At 39.6% G+C, this 22,552-nt stretch overlaps 1 protein-coding gene and 1 long non-coding RNA gene across 2 annotated transcripts in view; both read left to right on the top strand.

The window, feature by feature from the left end:
• Erich1 (glutamate-rich 1) overlaps positions 1-22,552 on the top strand; it is a gene marked incomplete at its 5' end in the record, with an annotated part of 52,793,804 nt that overhangs the window by 24,747,408 nt on the left and 28,023,844 nt on the right.
• LOC108348398 (uncharacterized) overlaps positions 20,859-22,552 on the top strand; it is a 119,670-nt gene continuing 117,976 nt past the window's right edge. For both annotated transcript variants that reach the window (XR_015639923.1, XR_015639924.1), the window contains exon 1: positions 20,859-21,010. This is a non-coding gene — a long non-coding RNA (uncharacterized LOC108348398). The remainder of the gene's footprint in view (positions 21,011-22,552) is intronic.

The following is a 22,552-nucleotide window of genomic DNA, read 5'->3' on the forward strand; positions in this document are numbered from 1 at the left end:
AAGTTCTGCTCATTGATAAAGCAGGCCCAAAAGGAGGGCTTCTAGGGAAATCTAGTTCTAAACATTTTGACAAGACAAATCAACCAACACAGAAGAAATGAGAATGCTGCCATGTGTAGTGTCTACTTTCCTGAATCACTCACTTTACTTTTCCTATTTTCCCTCCAGGACTTCCCTGCAAATTAAAGTCCCTAGTGTCACATCCTATGAACTCACAAAAATTTGGCCCTTTCCGTAGGAACAAAAAGACTCCCAGGAACTCAGACTGTATTTATTGAGCATTCAGTAAGTGATGGGTTTTTTTTATGTTTTTTATGTTTATGTGTGTCTACATTCATCAGCGAATGAATTAATGGTGTGTGGTTTCTGTCTTTACTGAACTCAGTGTATCAGAGGACAGGTACACAATCAGTTCACCTGGAGGTGCAGGCTAACCTGTTTGAGGCTAAGTTGAGCTACTTAGCAAAACTGTCTTAAACACTACCACCACCCCTGCCCCAAGAGAACAAAAGCAAAACCAAAACCCTTTATGTGACAGTTGAGATGTGACTATGTGTTTATGGAAACAACAAATTTAATTCATTCAGGGTGTCCTGGGAAAAGAGGCAGGGCTTAACACCAAATATTACACTGCATTTGACATGGTCGTTAGCGAAAGGCAGGAGTTTGGTAAATAAAACAAGAAACAAAATAAACAAGAAGGTCTGTGTGTGTGTGTGTGTGTGTGTGTGTGTGTAAGTGTGTGTGTGTGTCTGTGTCTGTGTGTGCGTGTGTGTGTCTGTGTGTGCGTCTGTGAGTCTGTGTGTGTCTGTGTGTGTGTGTCTGTGTGTGTGTGTGTCTGTCTTTGTGTGTGTCTATGTGTGTCTGTGTGTGTGTCTATGTGTGTGTCTGTGTGTGTACTGATTCCCTCCAAATAGAGGCCACCACTTATGCACACGCATGGAGTTTTCAATATCTATGGTATATGTGGGACAATAATGTGGCACAATTTGTCCTTCATTTACCCTATAAGAAAGAGACAAGACCAAGAAGGGAGATGAAAAAATTTAATTTAAAAACTATTATTTTAAGGAATTAATGAGAGTAGGAAGAATCTGGAAATAGAGAACAGTAGCCAGTGATAGGATGCAGTACAAACAAACCATAACAATTTGTCCCTTGCTTTATTTGCTGGTGTATTTTCTACATATTTAAGATCAAACTAGACAAGTTCTCTACCAGTGAGCTATACTTCCAGAGCTTGGTCTTCATAAGGAGCAGGAGTAATGCTTAAACTTTATTGAGCACATGCTACGTAGCAAGCATTGTGCTAAATGCTTTCTTTATTAACTCGCCAAATCCCCCTCACTCTCTTTTAATAAATGCCACTCATCTAATAGGTATTATTACTATGTCTACTTTATGAAAGGCCAACTGAGGATCAGGGAGATGTGGGAATTTGCCTGAGCCAGTATATTTATATTTAAATCCCTGATGCAGCATTTGACCTTAGCATGTCTCATCCCAGAATCTCAAGAACTTAATCACCACACACTCCCTTCTGACTTGTAAGATTAATTTATATTACTCGACATGATCCACAGTCAGAATTCATATAGTTCAGAAGGTGGTATAGGGAAAGTAATCACGATAGGCACACATACATAATGGTCATAGACTCTACCTACAGAAATTTCAACGTGCTGGTTTCAGGAAAGCCTGTTAATGGGATCATAAACTGGTGTGATGAGTTTGCTCTGCTGTAAGGTTCTCATCTGAAGGGGTTGGGGGGGATCAGACTTTTATGGTTATAGCTATTCAGTGGAAGACTGCTTTGACTGGAAGATCTATTTTCTCCATTCTCATCCTAACCAAATAATCAACAACATGCAACTTAAGAGAAGATAGGCTTATTTGGGTTCAGATTCATGTCACAGAAAAGCTGGGAGGAGTCCAACGTCCTTTGTGTATGTGTTGGGAGCATCTCGGAGCATGTCTCGTGAGCATCTCAGCAGACCAAGACTGTGGGCCAAAACAAGCAGCTCTAGTCCATAAGGCATAAGCCCTGCCTTATGTCCTCTATCTGGGCCTCACAGACTTCCCAGGCTGCCACCAGGTGTGTGACATGGTCCAGTCTAAAGACACGAGCCAATGAGCAGATTTCACATTCAAACCATTAATACTGAATAATTGATAATAAGAATGACCATAATTATGGTGTGTGATAAGGATCTTTGGGAGGGCGGAGGATGCACACACACTCGTGGTCATCTTTTCGGGCATTGCTAGTCTCTTTCTCTTTAGCAATTCCATTTTCTAAGCAGCTTTTCTTTCAGCCTTGCTTGTGTGTGTGTCTGTGTGGATGTATGTCTCTGTGTGTGTCTGTGTATGTGTGTGTCTGTGTGTCTCCTTCTTGTCCATCTCTTACAAACTTTTGTCTTGTTAAGGCAGTATCTATTAATAAGAAAACAGTTGTTCGGCTCCTTATTTAGAGTGGTATATTTTATGTAATACTGGGAAAGTTGCAGCTAGAACTTTCTGGATGAAGGAAACTGCTTGGGAATAAAACAGAAGAGAGTGTTTTATTCTCTCTTGGTGGGAACCTTGGGCTTAGTGTCAGGAAGGCTGACAGAATGATATCTTTCCTACAAGGATATTGCTTATAAGTTTAGGTAGAAAGTTTAATACACCTCAGGAAGACCAGGAAGATATAACCTGTTAGCTGGGTTTTGTGAAATTAGAGACTACTATAGGTCCAGTGAACAAATGAAGCCCAAATAAGAAAATTCTACACAATTTTAGAGCCCTAAATCCTCCATAATGCAGTAAGAGACAGTTACTAGCAGCAAAACCAGTTTACCAGCTCCTCTTCACTACTCTGTGTAGCTCACAGTAGATTGGGTTCAAGGCAGAAAGTGGGAACAGCCCACACATTAGAGATGGATAACAAAACTCATACCGTAGAAATTACAGTAGGCTCTTGGACATCTGGCAAGGGTTCATGGCAGGCAGCAGAGAGGAGGAAAAGAGACATTTGTAATTCTAAAAAAGAAACTTCACGTCACCCAAAGAACACAGGAGGGCGACTATGCTGTCTATACAAGGCATTGGTACAGATGAACATTCGTGTCTTCTTAAACATTAAGTGGAAGATGCATTGTAACTTTCCCTCAGATTCCTGGTGGTCCGAGCAGAAAGGTTAAGCAGAGTAATTTGTAAGACTTTGGCTATTTATAGAGGAAACACACCCAGATGTCAAATGTTAAAACCACTTTTCATCACAGTCCAAACTTAGACAAAGCAGGGAACAGACAGACACTGTTGAGAGGAAAATAAGCCAGCATAAGACCCTTATGATACCATCCTTTGGCATGTTAGAAAGAGACCGTCCTATCTTTCTGGGTTTGAAACGAATACTATGAGCACCAATGTTCTAATTTACTTTAAAAAATCCCCCCAAGTATTTAAAGGCTTCATGTAGATTGTACTCTTGTGTATATGTAGTCAAGCCTAATTTTACGAGACTGACATTTTGGTTATAGTAAGAAATCATCACAAGGAAAATATACTATAGATAATGGATTCACAGCCATATGGCTTGTATTTGTTAGTCTTTGAGCACTGAACAAGTGCAGAACAGATAAAGAAAATAGACATCTGAGAGAGGGGGATTATTTTCCTATTGCCTATCACATTCTGAAATGGAATATACATAATTTCTCCCCTTTCTTAGTTGAGTGTGCTTATTTTCTTAGAGTCCACCCTTTGAGGTAATTGAAAAGAACTAACCCTGGCTAAGCACCGCATTGAGAGCGGCTCAGCACATGGCCATGGTTAAAACCATGTGACTACAGAAGAAAATCAAATCTGAAAATCGCACCAACAGCGACATCACTGCAGTCTGTAACTCGGAGAGGATGGGTGTTCACTGTTTAATGTGACCAGCTGAAGAACACATAGAAGATGTGCCCTGGCAAACACTTTTCATTTTGGAGTTCTTATAGCAAGAGATATTGTGAGATCCAAAAACACAGTCCTAGTTTCATGTTGACCTAATTTCAGTTAATGGTATTATACTGTTGCTCCTTAGAATACAAGATAAGAGGCATATGTTATCAGCCTATGAAATATATTATCATATGGGTAGTTATGGGAAGGTTTCAGAACACTGAAGATCTAACATGCTTTCCTTCTGAGGAATGACAGAAAATTGGTAGTACAATTAACCCAGTTTAGGTTCTGGTTAGCCCTGGGGTTGTGCTAATTTACTTCATTTCATGAAGCAACACCAGAAATTGCTCTACCACATTTTGTGGGGGAATGTGTGTTTTTTAAGGAGATCGACAAAACCATATATGCCTTTATTGTTCAGTGTTTTTCTAACCTTCATAAAAGCCAAATATATGACCAGATCAATCCACCCAGCAATTGCTCTTTTGTTACCTGCTGCTACGTGGTTCATCAGGGACACTGTGAAAGAGAAGTCACTAGGACAGGAGACCAGATGTGTCGCATCTGACATTGACTTTTATTCTGATGAATTCAGGTAAAGTGGCATCATTGAAACCAGTCACACCATCGTTAAGACAGTTTTAAAAGGCAAATCTCCCTAGGTTTTTGGTTAGGAGAATCTACTGTTACACACAGTCAGAGACATAAACTGTCTTTCAGTTGCTGGGAAGATCATGAAACTCCCTAGACCATGGTTTTCCTATACTAGAAGAAACCATCACTGGAGAACCTGTCTGCATCCATGAGGATTCATCTGCAGAGAAGTGACTGATGGGGCTGGAGAGATGGCTCAGCGGTTAAGAGCACTGGTTGCTCTTCCAGAGGTCCTGAGTTCAATTCCCAGCAACCACATGGTGGTTCACAACCATCTGTAATGAGATCTGATGCCCTCTTCTGGTGTGTCTGAAGACAGCAGCAGTGTACTCACATACATAAAATAAAATAATCTTAAAAACGTAAAATAAAAATTATTTAAAAAAAAAGTGACTGGTGATATAGATCTTCTGTTATAAAACCAAGGAAAAGTGACAGGCATTCTTAATGTTGCCAGCAAAAGGCACATTTGGGGATCTAAAAGGATTTAGATGACATGGGATTTTAGATGACAATATAACTTTCATTATTTCATAATGATAGAGTATAGGAAATGCTACCCCCAAGTATGGGGGTAACTCAGGTTGGTTACTTTTAGCTGAAGGGAAAGAGAAATTGCCACTGTCCAGGAGAGCTACTTTTCAACCTTCTCCCCCCTTCTCTCTCCTGAGAATATGCAAAGGCCTCTGGGATTTACTTCACTTTGAAACAGGTTAGAGTGTCTTCTGTACTGTCCTGTACCTGCAGCTGGAGAAGAGACTGAACAAACTGGCCTTGCGCCGTTCCTCCAGGTCACATGGTTAGGGTGCACAGGTTACTGCGGTTAGGTTGCGTCCCCTATTTACCTAGGCATACTTCTGCAGGGCTGTCTGTTTTCCATCCAAGGGAAGCACATAAATACAGTTTCAGGGTTGCCGGCTCAAATTTCCCAACCCTTCCCTGCCCTGTCAAATCAATTCACGGTGCTTTTCTCCTACTAATCTGACTAAGACACTGGCATCCCAGGCCCAACCACACTAGTTTCTCAAACTTAGGTTATTTTGAATTCATAAAACTATAGATAATTTGCTCTCATGATATATTTATAGGGGAACAAGATTGACCATTAGCCTGAACTATTTATCATGCCAGATTTGCAAATAAAATTAGATTTTTTTGCCAGTATATCACAGACCATAAAACTAATAGGACATCTTGGGAGTTTGGGGGCAGCAAGAGTGTTCGCTTCCTGTGTTTTTGTTTCTGATTTAGCATTACTATGCTTGCAAAGCACGTTATTAATTTTTATTTGTTTTTACAAAATAGTTTTTCTAGATACTTACTTATTTTACTCAGAGACTACATTTAATGCTTACTAGGAGAGATTTTATTTTTTATTTTATTTTATTTTATTTTATTTTATTTTATTCAAGAAGTGTGGTTTTCAAATAAGTTTCAAAGCTGCCTAGGAAGACAAGTTTCAGAATCATCAGCTCCCTTCATAGCGTTTCTGCATTCTTGACCCAACCCATACCCTCACCAAGTTTTATAAATCTTCCCAGTCTAACTACTAGAATCTACAAAGTACACTATGACCTTCTTCTTCTTCTTCATTTGCTGCTTCTTCTTTACTGCTTCCTCCTCCTCCCCCTCTCCTCCCTTCTCCCTTCTTCCTCCTCCCCTTCTTCCTCCTCTTCCCCTCTCCCTCCTCCTCTTCTTCCTCCTCCTCCTCTTCCTCTTCCACTCCCTCTTTCTTCTGTACCAAGAAGACATAACTGAGCAAAAGTAAAAAAGAAAAACAGTCATTGCTTTGAGGTGAATGACAACACACACACAAAGGCTATCAGTGAATGCTAGGCAAGCACTTGCATTCAGCTATATTACCAGCCCTTCTCATTTACAGTAGTCATCACCAAGTTTAGTCCTAATTCATTGATTGTAACAGTAATGAGAAGCATTCTAAACAATCCAGTGTGTATTCTAATGTACTTAAAGATCCTAATGTTCCTTTGCGATTTTTAGCTTTGGGTGGGTAGACCATTAAACACAGGCATGTGATTCACCAGAGGAAGGCATGGTATTGTACGTACAACCTCAATCTCAAGTGCAGAGTGAAATACACCACAGATTTGAAATGGCACCCTATCGACTCTTGTTAGTGGGATGCTAGACTTCACAATTTTAAAAAAGCATTAACAAATCATTCCTTAATAATTTCCCCCATGTTCTATTTCTATATTTAATGATACAATGTAACACACTCTAATAATTCTTTACTTTCCAGCTGGAAGCAAAGGAATAACTTCTGCCGGACAACATTTTGTCCTCATAAATTCAGAGTCATCAGGCATGTGGGTGTGTAATTGTACCCTCAACATTTGGGAAATGGAGTCAAGAAGGTAGGAAGGTGAATTCAAGACCAGCCTTAGTTACCTAGGGTGATTTTTGTCTGAAAAAAAAAAGGTAGAAACTTAAAGTTCTCTAGAAATTTCCAAAAACTACAGATTGTGCAAGGCACAATATTTGTTTACAACTTTAGTAGTGGTAATATGCAGTGGGTACAGATAGCATACTTTTCTCCAAGCATAAACACCACACTGCAGTATACCAAGAATGCATAGCAAGTGTGGCCAATTAACTGAAATCCTATAATGAAGGTTATTCTTCCTAAAACTATCCTTTCCATTCTCATTAGGACTATTGTTCATGTAGCAGACACAGGAAAAGATACAACAAAAGCTGATGATTACTAGTAATACTAGTCCTAAATCCAATCCCAAAATACCTTTCCTTTATTCTGTGGACACTTTTACCAAAACTCTATTCGCTAGATGTTATTTCCACGATCTACTTCAAGTTGTAAATGCATTTAACTAATTGGCCACGAGTTAATGTTTTCTTTTTCTTTTTAAAGATTTATTTATTTAATGTATATGAGTACACTGTCGCTGTCTTCAGACACACCAGAAGAGGGCATCAGATCTCATTACAGATGGCTGTGAGCCACCATGTGGTTGCTGGGAATTGAACTCAGGACCTCTGGAAGAGCAGTCAGTGCTCTTAACCGCTGAGCCATCTCTCCAGCCCGAGAAACTCTTTTACTTTAACATATCATCTAACCCTGTTTATTTTAACTATATTTAAAAATGCAATCTTGTAGTATGGGCGGGGAGGCTTGAAAACTTGACAACCTTGAGCATGTTCATGACAACTTTGAACATGTTCAACTCAAGAAGCAGTCTGAGAGTGGAGCCATTTTAACTCTTGATCATCTTGGGGACCCCATCCCCAGTGTAGGTAAACAGTTTCTACTGAGCATTTCAAAGGCTTTGTCATGAAGCTCTCCCCAGGGAAGCTCTTCTAACAACTACTTAGGATCTATATAACCGGAGAATGTAAGGGACCTGGTCACCAGCATCGACACAGCCTGCTTCTCTTGGGGTAGGCAGCTCTGAGAGATTGCCTGAGGGATTTTTATGGGCACCAGCAACCTTTGTTCACCTGAATTTCTGCCTCTCACCCTCCCAAACTTGCAATCTCTTACCCTGGAACCCTGGAGTGTCACTAGGCCAGTTCTTGTCCTTCCAGTCCTTTGGTCACATTCCTGTCCTCTAATACCTCCCTTTTTTCTTTTAACCCCTAAGCTTCCAATACCCTCATTCCCCTCTCCCCTATGAAACTCGCATTTATGTTCCTCGGGTTTTCCTTTTTCTCCCACGTCTGCCTTTTGCTAGTTCATTTCAGCAAACACTGAGCACATACAAAGAAAATTCCCCTTTGTGCCTATGCACATAAAAAATGGAGTGGAATTTACACTTGTGCCCCCTCTGGTCACGCTCACAAATGATTCATGCTACTTATCAATCTAGAGCTTTAATTCCAGTTGCCATTTGCGGTTTTCTGTGTTTATGATGTGCCAGGGTAAATCCATTTAGCTAATTTTTCTATTTGTGCAAAAACAAAAACAAAAAAGTACTCCTGCAACTTATTTGACAAATCTGCCAAGTGGCAAAATGGTCTTATGAATAGAGGGCTATTTCATCTGGTTGTGCTGGTCCACCTTTCTCTATGATGTAAGCATGACTTTTGGATAGTAGCTTGCCACACAGTTAACCAAAAAGATAGAACAGATCAATTGATTCAGCATTGTTATTTTAGTGTGAGTTTCATTGGGTTTTCCCATGTCTCCATTTTATTTGCTTATTACTTTTATTTAAAATATTTACAATTTATTTATATGCATGGGTGTTTTGCTTGTGTTATCTGCATGTCTGCATACCGTGTATATGTCTGGTGTCAGTGGAGGCATGGAATTCTCTGGTGACAGAATCTGGCCAAGCAGGTTCTAGGAATCAAACCTGCGACCTCTGGAGAAGCCACCTGTGCCCTTAACCACTGAGTCATCTCTCCCTTACTTCATTTTGATGAGATATCTAATAAAAAGAAAAGAAATGCAATGCCAAAGCTAGAAACATTTTTTAAAGGAAGTCATCGAGGTGATTAAAATTAAATTTAAGATTAGGTGGAGATTTTTCATGAGATGATTTAAATGTGATTTTTTTTTCACTCTGGAAGAAAGTTTGATGTGAATGATACTGCTTTACAGCCCTTCATTTGAACAGAAAATAAAATTAGCTTTGGCTGACCTATTACTGAAGAATGTGCATATTACTGAAAAGTATGAATGTGTGTGTGTGCCTGCGTGCATGCCTGTGTATGTGTCTTTGTGTGTGTGCGCTTAGGTGTGTGTGCCTATGTCTTTGTGTGTCTCTGTATGAATGTCTGTGTGTGTCTGTCTCTGTCTGCATGTGTGTATGTGTGTATGTGTGTATGTGTGTATATGTGTGTGTACATGTGTCTGTGAGTGTGCCTGTATCTCTGTATCTGTGTGTCTATGTGTATGTGTGTGTGTGTGCGTGTGTGTGTGTGTGTCTCTATGTCTGCCTCTCTATGTCTCTGTATGTGTGTGTGCCTGTGTCTCTGTGTTTGAAGGGGATGGGGTCTTCCTCTGTTTTTTATACATTCCCAATATCCATTCAAGAAAACCCACTTTTTCTAGTCTAAATAGAGTTAACCCCTTCCTATAGAAAAACAGCGCAGGGTTCTTTCTTACATATATGAAAGGAAATACTATGTACTGTGGAAGATGGAATTATTTCTTGGCACTATTCAAATCCATTGCTCAAGACTGAAAAAGGAGTACAGCCAGCGGAAAGCCATGCGCTTTTGAGTAAGAACGGAGTTTCGTCTGCATTAGTCTGTTCCAGTGTGCACCAACGCCTGTGTTTATGAATTACATGCATTTGCAAGCACGTAATAGATTTCTGCTCTTTCTCAGCGCTGTGGAAAATCACCAAAGCAAGGTTTTAATGTTAGGGGAAGACCATATGCAGAATAATAAAGCCGGTTCCAGTTTACTTTCTTTCTACATTATTCAGTCAAATGAACAGATTCTATTTAATACTATTTTAGTACATTAACGACAAGTTCAGCCAGTAAGCCCTTGAGTTTGCTGACTTTCCCTCTTAATGATGCACAATAAATTATTATCTCTGTATTGAATGAATCTGGAGAAGGTTATGAGAAATTCAGTAAGATGAACAAAGAACAGAAGACCTCCCCTTCCCCCAAAATTTTCTTCAGTCTAAACATTATTATTTAGTGGTAATATAATAAAAAACAAAATAAACAATAATCTTTAAGTGTAATACATAAATATACTAACTTACCACTGATGAAAGTGAAAACTGAACCTCATTTAAGTTTGGTTTTCTGTTTTGGAAAAAAAAGCCATGCTTTGTAACCCAGGCTGTCTTTAGACATATGTAGCCCAGGCTGGCCTTGTTCTTGAGATCCTCCTGTTTTAGCCTCCTCAGTGCTGGGATTATGACGGCATGCCCAGCTGATTCCAAATTTGAGCTTTACTTTCATGCTTTCCTTATTGGAGGTGCTTTGGGTTACTTATTTTTGGAGATGAATCGGGCTCTATCTGGTAGAGTAGGATATCTTGTATATAATATGGTTTTGGACTTCACCTGTAAGAGTTGTCATTCCCTGCTGCTGTTGTGCAGTGTCCTGAGTGACGACGTGGAGAGATTAAATCTTTATTTAGTGGCCATAACTGAACATCTAGAAACTGAATCATAGTAGAAGAGTGAAACACAGGTTTGAAACAGCACCCAAGTCACGTCTGACGGTTAACGAAAAGTAGATCTGAGTCACGAGGTCAGAGGCAAGGATCATGTGAAGCAGGCCAGAAAAGCAGAAGAAAACGAGGCAGGAGGATGGCCGGAATGAAAGTTAAGAATGTGTGAAAGTGAAAATGATACTCAAGAGAGCTTGATTTATAAAAGGAGAGGGCAGGGAAGCTATCCAATGGTCTGGAAGGTTTTTCCCTAGGTAACTCTCCTGCCAGGAACTGCACTGTGTGGTTGGACTACCCTGAAGTAAGAGAATGTATTTAGATGAGCTTGAAGTGGGTTTTTGGCTTTATTTTCTTTCTAATGGACTTTAATATGAACTAGTTATGACTCTCATTCTCGATATTACTTATATGTGCCGCTGTTGTGATTAATGTAAATACAGTATATACAGTATTATATACATATACATATACATATACATATACATATACATATACATATACATATACACACAGACACAGACATATATATATAGAGAGAGATGCAGAATATTGATATGGGTTAAAGGATCTGGAGTTACCTTTTACAACAGTGGAAGTGGCATTAGGCAGTTAAAATGAGGTGATTTACTGATTTTGCTGTATGTTTGTTTGTTTTGTGGTGCATTGGATAGGAGGAATAGAATGTTACCATCCAGGTTCCTGGGAAGTGAGTGGACAGCTGGATGAGGAAGATGAAGAGAAGCAAGCAAGGAAAAGAGGGGGAGGAGAAAGGAGGAAGACCTGAGATGAATCTGATTTGTCCCTTTGACCCACACCCAGCTCTCAAGCTAGAATGATTTAACGTCTCCCTCAATGGAGCTGGAAGATTTATCCCATTTAGCCCATGTAGGCTTTGGTGACAGTGTATTCCCCAGGACTGAAGTAATTCAATTAGCATTTGCCAAATATATATTAGTTGCAAACTGCTCACTGCTGGTTCTTTTGTTCCTCCTGTGATTCCTTAGGGCAGCCACACCTATGTTATTATCAGGGTGCCTCTTGCTCCCTACTAAAGCCTTCAGTGTCTGAGCCTTCATCTCTTTTGATTTTGCTCTAGAGCCCTGTTTTGTAGGTTGAGTGACCCAATTCAGCCAGGGCTGTTGACACTTGCTTTGTCCTCCCCAGACAGACCAGATCAACATTTTAGCTATCTTTCCCAAGAAGATAAGGTTTAAGAAAAGCAATTAATATTTTAAAATTGTTCTTGACATAAGGAAAAAAACCAGCCCATAAGATTGCAATAATTATAGCTGAAAAATATCTCCTGGTAATGTAAAATCTTAGCTCATCAAATTTATTCAGTTTTTTTATTCTTCTTATTAGTTTTTACCCATGTAATACATCATTTTTACTTAGTTATCTCAGCAGTGATTAAAATTCCTACACAAGATCTACTGCAAAAGAAAAGAGAAAGTTTCTGTTTTACTGCCCACATTGGAACTAATGAAATTTATTCTATCTACTACTGTGCTAGCTGGTGGGTAGGTAGCTGCGAAATTTTCTTTTTCTTTTTTTTCTTCTTTTTTGTTTTATTTTGTGTTTTATTTATTTTTATTTTTGTTTTGTTTTTAAGTGAAGCTGAGCTAGCTCCCTTTTTGAGAAAGATATTTAAGTACCTCTGATAGGAAGATCCTCCTAAAGTGTGAAAACTTAGTTATTTGCATTGCAAGTATCTTCTTAAGTTTTTGTGCTGGTTAGTTTTTGTCAACTTGACAGGAACAAGAGTTACCTGGGAAGAGGGAAGGCCTGCTGGGTCTGTGGGGGTGTTTTCCAGATAGATGGGGTGGCCCATCCCACTGTGGGCGGTGCTACCCCATAGGTGGTCCTGGGTGGGTTGTGTAAGATAACAGGCTGGGCCCTTTGTGTAAGCAACTTTTTTGTGTGACCTCTTCATCAGTTCTTGCTTCCCGGATCCCGCTTTGATCTCCTGTGCTGGCTTCCTGCAATAGTGGACCGTAACCCAAACCAAATAAACACTTTCTTCCCTGAATTAATTTTAGTTAGTGTTTTAACACAATAGGGAAACACATTCGGGCAATAATTTTGGAGGGTTTCTAATGTCCCCTCAAATCATCCCACAAGCATCCCACTGAAGTTCTAATCACTATCCCTTCTCTTTTGAGATATGGTTTTGACAATGTTTCAGTGGTTGGGGTTAGCTCAATGACAGAGTGTGTTCCTAGAGCAGTGAGGATGTTGTGGTCAGTCCCCAGAACTTAAATGTGTAAAATAAAATAAGATACAGACATGCAGTAAAGGAAATGTAGCAGTCATAATCATCTTAGAGTCAGCCACATCTAATCGGAGGCCTATGGGCCTCATGGGTCTCTGGACAGACAGTCACACAGCCTAACGTGTTTGACTCTATAAACTGTTACAAAAGAAATGTTAACCTGGGAAAAGATGCTGTCACTGTTTTCGTTTTCAATAGATTTTTATATGATATTATATAACTTAAGTTTGAGAACTAGTTAAGCTGATTAACACGTTAAAAACTGGAATAAAAAACGTACTTTTGGTGCTAGAAGATCAAAACCTAGGGCATAAGATATGGAAATAGTGTCAGATGAATTGCATATTCCGTAAAACATGTCTGAAAGGCCTCCCTGCTTCTCTTTGTGTTTTATCTTCTCTAATACATATTCACAGAAACTATATGAACAAACCATACAGAATTCTTGACATATTAGTATCTTAATTACCAGCCATTCTGGAAGGGCATACATTTTGTAGAAATAACCTCAGAGGACCATATTTAACCTAAGTGAGCTTTTTTTTTTTCATAAATTCAAAGGGGTGCATTCCTGGAAGGAGATGTAAAGAACTGAAGAATTCCTGACCTGCAATTATATAGAGCCTGTCTACTTGTGTGCACAGACACCTTGAAGAGTTGTTAAGAACTTTGGAAGGGAATTGAGTAGATAATCTTAAGGTTGAGAGAAGAGAGAAATGAGAGAAATGGGAAATTGTGAAACACCTTTACCGAAGAAATGGTATTTCTTGGAACATGGACTGAGTGCCAGCACTTAACATCTATCCAGAAGAATGGTGTATCGTGGATTGAAAACTAGAATCTGCCCAGACAAATGATTCCCTCTAGGAATTCAGTAACTAGTAAGTGAATGCACATCTTTTGAATACCTCTGTAATTGGAGGATGTATTGTTCTTTTGAGCTGTAACTCTATGGGGTCCTGAAACTCTGCCCTCAGAGAGCTTTCCCCCATTCTGATGCAGCAGTTGCTGGCACTTTCTGGAGGCCTGGTTGATGTGGCTTGCATGGGAAATGTTCTTCATTGGCCCCCTGTGGTTGGTTCCTAGCTGGCGTTGTTATTTGAATGGTCATGGTATCTTTAGGAAGCAGAGACTTGCTGGAGAGAGTGGGCGCTGTGTGTGGGCCTTGGGACTATGGAGCTTAACTGGGGACATCTTGTTTATTCTGATTCTGGACTGCGGAAGTGTACTGTGACCAGACAGCCTCTTGCTGTGGCAGCCACAGTGGACAGTGCCTTTTTAGAACTGTAATCCAAAAAAGAAAAAGAAAAGAAGAAACAAAAGAAAAAAGAAAAAGAAAAAAGACCCAAAATTCAAAACCTTCCTCTCTTAAATTGTATTTTGTTGGGGATTTGGTAATAGTAACAAGAAAGTAACTTCTGTACGCTCTGTGGAGATAAAGAATCATGATCAGATTGGTTCTTTTTCTGGGGTCTTTGGGTCATGGGACATGCGTAGAAATACGTTGATTTTTGATACATAAGGAGATAAATATCTTTGTTTTTTTTTTAAAGTCATGTGGTAATTACTAAAATAGTATATGATTCTTTCAACCACATTTGATGATCTGGAAAGGAAAATGTTAAAAATAGTATGTTGACTTTTGTAAATTCATTTATCATTATATCTTCATTGAAATTACATGTAAAAAATTAGTCAATGATTAGGAGTTTTAATTGATTTTGATTTTTAAGGTTTATGTTCATGTAGATAAAACTATACTGCTTAGAAGAAGTACTTAGGACCTCAATTACTTAAAATTTTCCCTCTTACTAATGATGTAAGGAGGCAGCTCACGTGTAGGTTTCTCTAGCCCCTTCTTTTCACAAGAAAATTAAAAGAAGAAATGTCTGCATCAAGAAATTGTTCTGTTATGGTCTGACCCTCACCCCAGGGATTTATTGTGTGAAGCACTGCTATAAAAATTCATGCCATCCTATTTAGCTGAACACAAGACATTAAATTGGGTTATCACTGAGTGCTTAATAGTTAACAAAACTTATATTCATTAATAGCTAATGCTTTGCTTTGAAACGTGCATGGTCTTGTTTTTACTTTGCCTCCAGGCTAACTTCTTTGTTCTTTATAAGACATCAGACACAGAATAAATCAGCCATGAGCTAGCGGTTCATCAGTTAAATTAGTGGCAAGGCAGGGAAAAGGGATTTTTGGATAGAATTTGCAGTTGTTCAGCAAAGCAAATAACTTTTGCTTATTTTCTTTACTATTTTGTATTATGCAACTATATTCTTGCCTCCAAATGTTTTTTCCCACTATGGGAAATATTTGTTTATTTTCAATATTTATAAACCCACAAAATTAACATTGTCGAAGATGATATGGAAATTAATACACATGAGGCAACCCTGCCTTCTGCATGAAGTTCATGGCCAATGAACACTTGTCTGTATTCCTGTCGTTCAGACCTGAAGTCAGCCTTAATATCTATCAGTGTGGCAAGCTGGTGACAGGATCCCAGTGTGGTGAAGGTCCAGTTTAGAAATTCTCTTTGTTCTTTTTAGCTGTGTTCTATGACACTCGGAGCTTTCATTTAAAGTAGAGACTAATATTGCCGCCCACAGAGAGGGTGACCTGCTATAACCTGACCTACATAATATGTTTGTCTTTATTCTGTTAGGCCCTTTCACAGACCCTGGTAGATACCAGCATTTCATTGGAATGGACAACTTTGATTGCTTTGGGGAATCAATAATTATTCTAAGAGATATTTTGGAACTCGTTGAGTAACACAAACTTGCCTTCCTCTCTCTCCGTTTTTAGACACATGACTCTATTAAGGGAAATTTAATCCGTATGTTTCTGATTCCTTTACACTTAACTCATCAAAATGTTGTTTTGTAAGACCGCTTTGAAGTCAGGGAAGCCTTTTAAGTCATTTTTTATGAGACTTTTTCAGGCCTTTTTTCTTAGGAACAGGAAGTGGCATTTAGCCAACAGTTAACAAACTCAAACACCAAAAGGTTCAACTTGGGTTTGGATCTCTGAAATGAGTGTTTGAATGGACTCCCGACATGACCCATCTTTGCTGTATATAACTGCCAATAGCCGTCATAACAGTCCTAATCACCCAGACAACTCAAGGGTCCTAACCAACTGCCAATTCTCAAGAGTTTCTCTAATCAATCTCCTTCATGCTATATTATGACTCACTTAACTTTAAAGGGACTACTTTATTACCCATTCAGCTGAGCTAGCATTTGTATGTGTGTGAAAGGAGGCGGGGAGGGTGGGGGGACTTCTGTGAGAGCTATTTAAATCGTCACTCTCACGAACCTGGCTAGTTAGAACTTTAAAAGCCCAGTTGCTAATAAAATCACACAGAGTTCAAGTTCACAGGACAAGTGAGTCTTGATTGATCCTGAAGGCTCCCAGCCACAAAGGCGAAGAGATTACACTCTGCTCTGAGGACAGATAACACAGATCCTACAATGCTTTAGAGAAGAAAATGCACATTAAAATAAAGAACGAGGCATCTGGCTTCAGAAGTACTTATTTGATTTATACTCAACAGTTGTTGTAAGTATAAACCAGCCTCCATTTCCCACAAAATTTATAGCCCAAACAAGTTACGGTGGTTCTCAGTGCCTAATGCATTTGAAGAGATTCGGTCCAGTAGTGGAGGAGCTTTGAAATTCTCCTGCTAAGTCTTCACTCAATGACTTGCAATTTAGGCAATAATGAATGTGCCCAAGAGTAGCAGCCAATCTAGGTTTAAAGCTTTAACTAAGTAGTTTTAAAGGAAGCCCAGAAAAAGGCAGTAAGAAATAGTTCTAGAAACAAGAGTGTCCGTGAGGACCAGTGATGGGCAGCGTTCCCTTGGGAGGCAACAGGCAGCGTGACTCTGTGCTCAACAGAGAGCCTGGGAATGTGGCAGCAGATCTTCGTGGAGGTAAAGAAACCAGAATAGTATATGATGTAAAGGCCCAGGTATTTCGGAATCAGATCACACTGTTCAAAGACTGACTCAGTCCATCTGACTATCAATGGATCAATGACCTTGAGAAAATGGAACTAATAATAGAATCCATTCCACTAGACTGTTGTGAAGTTTGAATGAGATGATACGTGTCAAGTCCCTGGTTATGCCTTGATTAACATCAACTGTCATGATGGTGATGATGGTGATATTGGGTAGAACTGAGTTGTGTTAGCAGGAAACAGTCATTCAGATATGAGTCAACTCCAGAAGGGAGTTACACCTTGTGCTCTTCAGTCCTCTTAGGATTCTTCATCCAGTTCCATGACTTAAGGTAATACTTGACTCATAGATATAAATGTCCTTTTCCTTGGCTTCTCCCACAAACAGGTCAGAGAGTCACGGTGGCCCATCTTTAGTTTTCCTTGTTGTGTTATTTTCTTCCTGCCCTCAAGTTTTTCTCTCGTGAGCTAACAACTTTGCATTTGGTGTTCCACCTGTCAATCATCGCTTTGCTTCTTGTACCCTTGGTAACATTCTCTTGGCCTTCTCATGCTCAAGCATCTGTTCTCTACAGAGTCCTCTAACTAACTCCCGCTGTCCATGAAGTTGTTCTTCCTCTAATGATTTCATTTGACCTCAATCCTCCTTCATTACAGCCTTCGTCTTGTAACACTGGAAAGCTACTGAGTATTTGTTCTACTCCCTTTGAAAGAACTGAACAGAACAGACTGTATATTATGTCCTCAAGTGCCAGCCTCTCACAAGGCCCCACTCCCAGCCAAATTGAGTGTCTTAGGATTGTTCCCCGGCATAAACTTGACCTTCATCTATGAGAGATATGCAATCATGCTCTGTGGAAAAACAGTGCATGGTATATCTCTAATATTATGTGTTTAATATCACAGCTTGTTTTCAAAGCAGCTCTATCTGGCCAGATACTGGTGAGTGGATGTGCACCATGGTAGGACAGAGAGTGTCAAGCTAATCAAGACAAAGGGGCCAGTGTTTGATGGGTCTATTCAGGTATTTGTTTTAGTCCCTTAGGGTAATTTCCCACTCCTTCGAGTGCTTTGAGCTTCCCATCAGCCATACAGAATGCCAACGTCAAAGGACATTCTTTTTTTTAATGTCATTGTTACTGCTGTCCCATTTTTCTCACTCACTTATAGGAGTTGTTGAAAAGGCCCTGCATTTTTTTCAACGCTGGAGTTGCAAGTGAGCTGTGAGAGCTGCTTTGAGTACATGATCTAAGGACTTAGAGCACAGCACGTGGCCTACTGAGAACTGCAGAAGACATCTATATGTCTGTCTGTCATCTACATGTCTACTATCAATATTCTATAATTTATCTATTTATCTATATATCTTTTATCTATCTATCTATCTATCTATCTATCTATCTATCTATCTATCTATCTACATTTTCTAAATCTTGAATTGGAAAGTTCAGTCAGTTGCTGAGAACTGTCAGAGAACACTGCTATCCTATCTCTTTCTGATGAGGGGTGTCACCCAAGATGCCAGTCCCTCTCTGGATTCATCGCAACGTTCAGATGTTGTCAAGGGGGTCCTAAGGGCTGATTTTGAATGGTACAGATCACTTGCTATTAACCAGTTATGAAAGTGAGCTCATCAGTTGCAGAAACCACTTTAAAATGATATAGAATATACTATATCAGTGAATTTTATAAGGCAAGGTTTGATATCGTTTAAAACAACTTCTCTTTTATTTTTAAAACATATATATCTGTTTCCACCCTCTTCTCCATTCCTTAGCATGTGTATGCACATCTGTGTATGTGTGTGCGAGTAGAGAGGAGAGGTTCATGTGCTGGGGATTGATGTAAAATTTATTTCTGACTCGAGGTTGCAGCAAAGTTATTTGAAATCTGCTGTCTTAGAAACTGTGAAGCAACCTGGGGCTTGGATGGTGATCAAGGGAGCCGGTATTACTGAAGAGCTAAACCAGATCACAGCTTGACAGACTCATGTGCCATGAGGATTCTATTAACCCTACTTTCAGTTGTTCATGTAAAGGCAAGACAAGTTATATGAGGTAACATGTAAATGCCCACATCTAATTTGATTTATTTCCCTCTTAATTACAGAAATGTCTACTGCATATTTATTGAGCGTAAGGACCTATACTGGATGCTAGGAGATAACAATGTAAATGTCGGTCCCTGTTTTCCCTCATGGAACCCAAGACATTTCCTAAGAAAATGCCTACCTCCAATTCTGAGTAGCAGCAGCTAACTGGCTTATTGACTTGGTCTACGCTAGCTGTCAGCCCTCCTCAGTAAAAAGGCTAATAAACAGAAACCAGTCAAATAGCAACTAGAAGGGGGAAAAATTAAAAACTGAGACTGAATGTCACATAACTAGACCCTCAGTATTTGAGGCCATAATGTAAGGAATAAAACATCATAAGAAGTTAAGTATATACATGATGTTTTATTTCTTACATGGAGGGTCTACCTCTGCATGAAGAATCAGAGTATTGCTGCTACGGCTATTGTCAGTGAACATCCTGGATTTCCTTCCTCAGAAGGGAGAAAGCCCCTTCCCTCTCTTGACCCTGATGTAGATTTTTAAAGTCCTCTATGGAAGCAAAGTCGTTTCTTTCCCTTTTGCCTTTAATCTCAGCTCTCACTCAGTTTCCAGCTCCTGAATTTGCTACACTGTAGCAGTTAAAGATCTCTAAGTGGAGTCCTCTCTGAATCCCCAGGCCTAAGCCTTGTATATTTAGTTAACTTTTAAAGCAAGGGATACAGTGTACCAGCTTTTCCAGGGGAAAAAAGAAAGTCAGTGCCAGGCCTTTTGTGACCCTTTCTCAGGTCTGTTTACATTGGAAGCCGACAATATCCGATATCTTTTCCTTCCTCCCTGCTGTGTGAGGTACTGAAAAGCGTCCCCTGCAGTTTGATCATTTAACTTTAAACTATTTATACTGTCTCATGTATACAACACTCTTCCCTAACAGACTCCCACTGCAAGGGCCTGATACCCTCTAAACCATTTTCTCCCCTGCCCCCTTTTCTTAAATATCTTATAATTTAACTTAAAATCATTTTTCATTGCTTCAGGAAGTCTTCTTTTAAACATGATTACATACTTTGAGAATGGAGATGCTTATTTAAAAAAAAAACACCTAAGTTTTAGTATGTAATAGTTGTTCCTCTGCTTCCCGGTTGCATATTTTTGGTGACACATCCATAGCAACGTGGTTCTATTTATAAGCAAACAGAAGGAGAAACATGGACTTTGGCTATCCAGGGCGAACAAAGCACACCCTGACTGTGATAGTAGCCGGGCTAACAAGTGGGGACACGCTCCAAAGTTTATCGGGTTTTCCACAGAATCTGATCTGTGACAGGAAATCCATCAGTTTTCACAACACACCATGATTTGAAGTGGATATTTTAATTCGTAAAATACATTTTAATTTAATAGAAATAATAACCTGAGTTCCCATTCCATGTCTAGTTGCTGGATGCTAGACTGCAGCATTTGAAGGTCTACAAGTAGAGTTCCTTCTGAATCCCCAGTCATAAAACATTGTGTGTTTAGTAACAAGGAAAGCAAGAGAACAATTCCACCTACTTTTCTGAGGGAGAAATATCCCTCGTGATCTGACGTTGGAAATTGCATACTCGGTTAAGACATTTTAAAGTCAGCTTTAAAAAAAAATAAGTAAAAGTTATCAACAAGCTTGAGTTCTATGAACAATCTGAGGCGATAATCAGCTCAACAGATTTATACTGGGGACTTCCCATGTTTGACACTGAGAGGTAAAAGGACACTAGCTCTAGCCAGTGGGACAGGCATTTACTCAAATAAAACAGAGGCAATGTACACTAAATCCTAGGTTACCAGAGGGTGTAACATTATATTATATTGGGTGAGACATGGTCAGTGGCCTGGAGAACTTCCTATTTCTAGGTTGTGTGGTACTCGGAGCATAAAAGAAGGTAGAATGCTCCTGAGGTTAAACGCACAGTTTCAACAGCTGGGCAGGGGGAAGGAAGAGAATTCCTTATTGAGTGGTCAGGTGAGTGGATGCTGGTTCTGTCTTTCCTACTCAATATGGAAAGAGAGATCTCTGCAGAATGCAAAGAAGTCTGGGAAAGAAGGTTGCTTGAGTGCGTTTCAGTTATGTGCTGTTGTAGGGTGAATCATCTCAGACTTCATGACTCACCGTTGGGTAAGCTGACCTCTGCTGAGATGTCGTCCTCTTTGTTCAATGCTGAGCTTACCTAAAGGGGCCAGAAGATAGTTCTGGGAGGTCTAAGATCGTCCTGCCTACTTACCCAAGCACGGGGAAGCAGCTCAAAAGGGAAAGCTTCTCTTTTCCCTACCAGGGACTTGTTCTCAGTTGGGCATTGTTGCAGATAGATCTAGATGGTTTGTGGGGAGCTCAGCTACTGATGCCATTAATTCTGACAGATTATTCATGTTGCTTGGTACAAGAGAGGCTACAGGGTCCAGGATATCTGAAATCATGTATAGATGTCCATCCACAGGTGTGGAGAAGCCTAACACACAGGGGTTGCTTGTGACAGTATGCTATATTCTCTTAAGACAAAAAAGGGGGGAGGGCTGGAGTGGGCACTGTTTTCGGCATATTCCATAAATGAGAAGAAGAGCTTAAAGAAGCTCAGTTCGGAGCTTAATTATTGTGACTAGAAGGTCTTTCCTTATAGAACCTAGTCAAGATGAGGAATTTACATGAACTGGGATGCCATCCAAAAATTAAACAATAACACATGATGACAACAACAGAAACACAGAAGATAAGGCCACCATGGGATTCCAAAGCTGTTGTTAGGCAATGCAATTTGATAAGAAATTGATTTTCAAAGAAATATGCACGTGAAGTGCTTTTGAAATGAACATGTCATTGTTATCTTCGCATGTAATATGCTTTTAAAAGAATAGTATTAACAACTGTGAAGATTCTGATATTTTACTAGAAAGTCAAGCTAAAATGTGAGCGGCTAGAGATAATGGGCCAAGGGACGTAGCTCAGTTGGTAAAAGCTTGCCTGGTAGCAAGCTTGAAGCTGTGAGGTGAGCTCCCAACACCACATAAACCAGACATTTAGAAGCAGGTGCATCATAAGTTCAAAATTATCCTTGGCCACCTAGGAGGTTCAAGGCCAGCTTGGGACACTTAAGACTCTTTCTCAAAAGCAAAAATATGCATTTTAAAAATGAGAAATAAAAAAGAATGCTGAAATAAATACTGAAGAATACATGGGGAATTTCATTTTTTCACAATAATATTAGCATCTAAACTGTGTATCAGGAGTCTTTTGGACTGTTTCTCTAAGCCTGGTATCCACTTAAATAAATAATGGGCTCCATTTTAGGACAAAATGTTGGCAGGATGCTGGTATCTTTTTACAAGGAGAAAGTGATATAGTTGTTCTTTGTCTAGAGGGAAACTTTTTTGGTTGGTTGGTTTGGTTTTATTGTATTGCACTGTATACTAGGCATGGCTATGGAATACTGTGGAGGGCCCTCATCTTTATCTTCCAAGACTATCAGCAAAACTTACCCTTTATTCCACGAGGAGACCATGTTTCAGTCCA

The sequence above is a fragment of the Rattus norvegicus genome, chromosome 16 (genome assembly GCF_021556685.1).
Source record: "Rattus norvegicus strain SHRSP/BbbUtx chromosome 16, alternate assembly SHRSP_T2T, whole genome shotgun sequence".
NCBI lineage: Eukaryota > Metazoa > Chordata > Mammalia > Rodentia > Muridae > Rattus > Rattus norvegicus.